The sequence below is a fragment of the Electrophorus electricus genome, chromosome 1 (genome assembly GCF_041902795.1).
Source record: "Electrophorus electricus isolate QZ-2024a chromosome 1, ASM4190279v1, whole genome shotgun sequence".
Taxonomy (NCBI): domain Eukaryota; kingdom Metazoa; phylum Chordata; class Actinopteri; order Gymnotiformes; family Gymnotidae; genus Electrophorus; species Electrophorus electricus.
The window spans coordinates 1,115,001-1,120,000 of record NC_137497.1 but is presented as its reverse complement, the minus strand read 5'-3'; the positions used below and the strand labels follow the sequence as shown (position 1 = coordinate 1,120,000).

The window sequence follows — 5,000 nt, the reverse complement described above, 5'->3', positions numbered from 1 at the left end:
TCACACAGATAATAGTTCTGTCTCTCTCTCTCTCTCTCTCACACAGATAATAGTTCTGTCTCTCTCTCTCCATCTCACACAGATAATAGTTCTGTCTCTCTCACAGATAATAGTTCTCTCTCTCTCTCTCACAGATAATAGTTCTGTCTCTCTCTCTCTCTCTCACACAGATAATAGTTCTGTCTCTCTCTCTCACACAGATAATAGTTCTGTCTCTCTCTCTCTCTCTCTCTCAATCTCCCTCTCACACAGATAATAGTTCTGTCTCTCTCTCTCTCCCTCTCACACAGATAATAGTTCTGTCTCTCTCTCTCTCCCTCTCACATAGATAATAGTTCTGTCTCTCTCTCTCTCTCCCACAGATAATAGTTCTGTCTCTCTCTCTCTCTCCCTCTCACACAGATAATAGTTCTGTCTCTCTCTCTCTCTCTCACACAGATAATAGTTCTGTCTCTCTCAATCTCCCTCTCACACAGATAATAGTTCTGTCTCTCTCACAGATAATAGTTCTCTCTCTCTCTCTCACAGATAATAGTTCTCTCCATCTCTCTCTTTCTCTCTCTCTCTCACGCTCTCTCTCACACAGATAATAGTTTTCTCTCTCTCTCTCTCTCTCACAGATAATAGTTCTGTCTCTCTCTCTCTCTCCCTCTCACACAGATAATAGTTCTGTCTCTCTCTCTCTCTCACACACAGATAATAGTTCTGTCTCTCTCTCTCACACAGATAATAGTTCTGTCTCTCTCTCACACAGATAATAGTTCTCTCTCTCTCTCACACAGATAATAGTTCTGTCTCTCTCTCTCTCTCTCTCTCTCTCTCTCTCTCTCTCTCTCTCACAGATAATAGTTCTGTCTCTCTCTCTCTCTCTCTCACACAGATAATAGTTCTCTCTCTCTCTCTCTCCCTCTCAGATAATAGTTCTGTCTCTCTCTCTCTCTCCCTCCCTCTCACACAGATAATAGTTCTGTCTCTCTCTCTCTCTCTCTCTCTCTCTTTCACACAGATAATAGTTCTGTCTCTCTCTCTCTCTCTCTCTCACACAGATAATAGTTCTGTCTCTCTCTCTTTCACACAGATAATAGTTCTGTCTCTCTCTCTCTCTCACACAGATAATAGTTCTGTCTCTCTCTCTCTCCCTCTCACACAGATAATAGTTCTGTCTCTGTCTCTCTCTCTCTCTCTCTCTCTCCCTCTCACACAGATAATAGTTCTGTCTCTCTCTCTCTCTCTCTCTCACACAGATAATAGTTCTGTCTCTCTCTCTCTCTCTCACACAGATAATAGTTCTGTCTCTCTCTCTCTCCCTCTCACACAGATAATAGTTCTCTCTCTCTCTCACACAGATAATAGTTCTGTCTCTCTCTCTCTCTCTCACACAGATAATAGTTCTGTCTCTCTCTCTCTCTCTCTCTCACACAGATAATAGTTCTGTCTCTCTCCTTCTCTCTCTCTCTCACACACACAAATAGATTATAGTTCTGCCTCTCTCTCAGATAATAGTTCTGTCTCTCTCTCACACAGATAATAGTTCTGTCTCTCTATCTCTCTCTCTCACAGATAATAGTTCTCTCTCTCTCACGCTCTCTCTCTCTCTCACACAGATAATAGTTCTGTCTCTCTCTCACAGATAATAGTTCTCTCTCTCTCTCTCTCTCACAGATAATAGTTCTGTCTCTCTCTCTCTCTCACACAGATAATAGTTTTGTCTCTCTCTCTCCCACACAGATAATAGTTCTCTCTCTCTCTCTCCCACACAGATAATAGTTCTCTCTCTCTCTCTCTCTCACACAGATAATAGTTCTGTCTCTCTCTCTCTCTCTCTCACAAAGATAATAGTTCTGTCTCTCTCTCTCTCTCTCACACACAGATAATAGTTCTATCTCTCTCTCTCTCTCACAGATACTAGTTCTGTCTCTCACTCTCTCTCTCACACAGATAATATTTCTGTCTCTCTCTCTCTCACACAGATAATATTTCTGTCTCTCTCTCTCTCACACAGATAATAGTTCTCTCTCTCTCTCTCTCTCACACAGATAATAGTTCTCTCTCTCTCCCTCACAGATAAGTTCTCTCTCTCTCTCTCTCTCTCCCTCTCACACAGATAATAGTTCTGTCTCTCTCTCTCTCCCTCTCACAGATAATAGTTCTGTCTCTCTCTCTCTCTCTCTCCCTCTCACATAGATAATAGTTCTGTCTCTCTCTCTCTCTCTCTCTCTCTCTCACACACAGATAATACTTCTGTCTCTCTCTCTCTCTCACAGATAATAGTTCTCTCTCTCTCTCTCTCTCACAGATAATAGTTCTCTCTCTCTCTCACAGATAATAGTTCTGTCTCTCTCTCTCACACAGATAATAGTTCTGTCTCTCTCTCTCTCTCTCTCTCCCTCCCTCTCACACAGATAATAGTTCTGTCTCTCTCTCTCTCTCTCTCTCTCACACAGATAATAGTTCTGTCTCTCTCTCTCTCTCTCACACAGATAATAGTTCTGTCTCTCTCTCTTTCACACAGATAATAGTTCTGTCTCTCTCTCTCTCTCTCTCTCACACAGATAATAGTTCTGTCTCTCTCTCTCTCCCTCTCACACAGATAATAGTTCTGTCTCTGTCTCTCTCTCTCTCTCTCTCTCTCTCTCTCTCTCCCTCACACAGATAATAGTTCTGTCTCTCTCTCTCTCTCTCTCTCTTTCACACAGATAATAGTTCTGTCTGTCTCTCTCTCTCACAAACACATAATAGTTCTGTCTCTCTCTCTCTCCCTCTCACACAGATAATAGTTCTCTCTCTCTCTCACAAAGATAATAGTTCTGTCTGTCTCTCTCTCTCTCTCTCACACAGATAATAGTTGTCTCTCTCTCTCTCTCTCACACAGATAATAGTTCTGTCTCTCTCTCTCTCACACAGATAATAGTTCTGTCTCTCTCTCTCTCTCTCTCACACACACAAATAGATAATAGTTCTGTCTCTCTCTCAGATAATAGTTCTGTCTCTCTCACACAGATAATAGTTCTGTCTCTCTATCTCTCTCTCTCACAGATAATAGTTCTGTCTCTCTCTCTCTCTCTCTCACACACACAAATAGATAATAGTTCTGTCTCTCTCTCAGATAATAGTTCTGTCTCTCTCACACAGATAATAGTTCTGTCTCTCTATCTCTCTCTCTCACAGATAATAGTTCTGTCTCTCTCTCTCTCTCTCACAAAGATAATAGTTCTCTCTCTCTCACGCTCTCTCTCTCTCTCACACAGATAATAGTTTTGTCTCTCTCTCTCTCTCTCTCCCTCTCACACAGATAATAGTTCTGTCTCTCTCTCAGATAATAGTTCTGTCTCTCTCACACAGATAATAGTTCTGTCTCTCTATCTCTCTCTCTCACAGATAATAGTTCTGTCTCTCTCTCTCTCTCTCTCACAAAGATAATAGTTCTCTCTCTCTCACGCTCTCTCTCTCTCTCACAAAGATAATAGTTCTCTCTCTCTCACGCTCTCTCTCTCTCTCACACAGATAATAGTTCTCTCTCTCTCTCTCTCTCTCCCTCTCACACAGATAATAGTTCTGTCTCTCTCTCTCTCCCTCACACAGATAATAGTTCTGTCTCTCTCTCTCTCCCTCTCACATAGATAATAGTTCTCTCTCTCTCTCTCACACACACACACAAATAGATAATAGTTCTGTCTCTCTCTCACAGATAATAGTTCTGTCTCTCTCTCTCACACAGATAATAGTTGTCTCTCACTCTCTCTCTCTCTCCCTCTCTCACAGATAATAGTTCTGTCTCTCTCTCTCTCTCTCACAGATAATAGTTCTGTCTCTCTCTCTCTCTCTCTCTCACAGATAATAGTTCTGTCTCTCTCTCCCTCTCTCACACAGATAATAGTTCTGTCTCTCTCTCTCTCTCTCTCACACAGATAATAGTTCTGTCTCTCTCTCTCTCCCTCTCACACAGATAATAGTTCTCTCTCTCTCTCACACAGATAATAGTTCTGTCTCTCTCTCTCTCTCTCACAAAGATAATAGTTCTGTCTCTCTCTCTCTCTCTCACAGATAATAGTTCTGTCTCTCTCTCTCTCTCTCTCTCACAGATAATAGTTCTGTCTCTCTCTCTCTCTCTCTCTCTCACAGATAATAGTTCTGTCTCTCTCTCTCTCTCTCTCTCTCACACACACAAATAGATTATAGTTCTGTCTCTCTCTCAGATAATAATTCTGTCTCTCTCTCACACAGATAATAGTTCTGTCTCTCTATCTCTCTCTCTCACAGATAATAGTTCTGTCTCTCTCTCTCACGCTCTCTCTCTCTCTCACACAGATAATAGTTCTGTCTCTCTCTCACAGATAATAGTTCTCTCTCTCTCTCTCTCTCTCACAGATAATAGTTCTGTCTCTCTCTCTCTCTCACACAGATAATAGTTTTGTCTCTCTCTCTCCCACACAGATAATAGTTCTCTCTCTCTCTCTCACACAGATAATAGTTCTGTCTCTCTCTCTCTCTCTCTCTCACAAAGATAATAGTTCTGTCTCTCTCTCTCTCTCTCTCACACACAGATAATAGTTCTCTCTCTCTCTCTCTCACAGATACTAGTTCTGTCTCTCTCTCTCTCACACAGATAATAGTTCTCTCTCTCTCTCTCTCTCTCACACAGATAATAGTTCTCTCTCTCTCCCTCACAGATAATAGTTCTCTCTCTCTCCCTCACAGATAATAGTTCTCTCTCTCTCTCTCTCTCTCTCTCCCTCTCACACAGATAATAGTTCTGTCTCTCTCTCTCTCCCTCTCACAGATAATAGTTCTGTCTCTCTCTCTCTCTCTCTCTCCCTCTCACATAGATAATAGTTCTGTCTCTCTCTCTCTCTCTCTCTCTCTCACACACAGATAATACTTCTGTCTCTCTCTCACACAGATTATAGTGCTCTCTCTCTCACAGATAATAGTTCTCTCTCTCTCTCTCTCACAGATAATAGTTCTCTCTCTCTCTCTCACAGATAATAGTTCTGTCTCTC

The 5,000-nt window shown here is 41.8% G+C and overlaps 1 protein-coding gene across 23 annotated transcripts in view; it reads right to left on the bottom strand.

Annotated features, from left to right (window-relative positions):
• The window catches only part of LOC118241322 (NLR family CARD domain-containing protein 3-like), a 176,700-nt gene that overhangs the window by 19,220 nt on the left and 152,480 nt on the right, over nucleotides 1-5,000 (bottom strand). For 3 of the 23 annotated variants that reach the window (XR_014117876.1, XR_014117478.1, XR_014117428.1), the window contains one exon: nucleotides 1-5,000. This exon is cut by the window's left edge and continues 10,403 nt beyond it; it is cut by the window's right edge and continues 4,618 nt beyond it. The exons of the other annotated variants lie outside the window; for them this stretch is intronic. The gene's annotated coding sequence lies outside the window, so the exon portion shown is untranslated. 23 annotated transcript variants of the gene reach the window in all.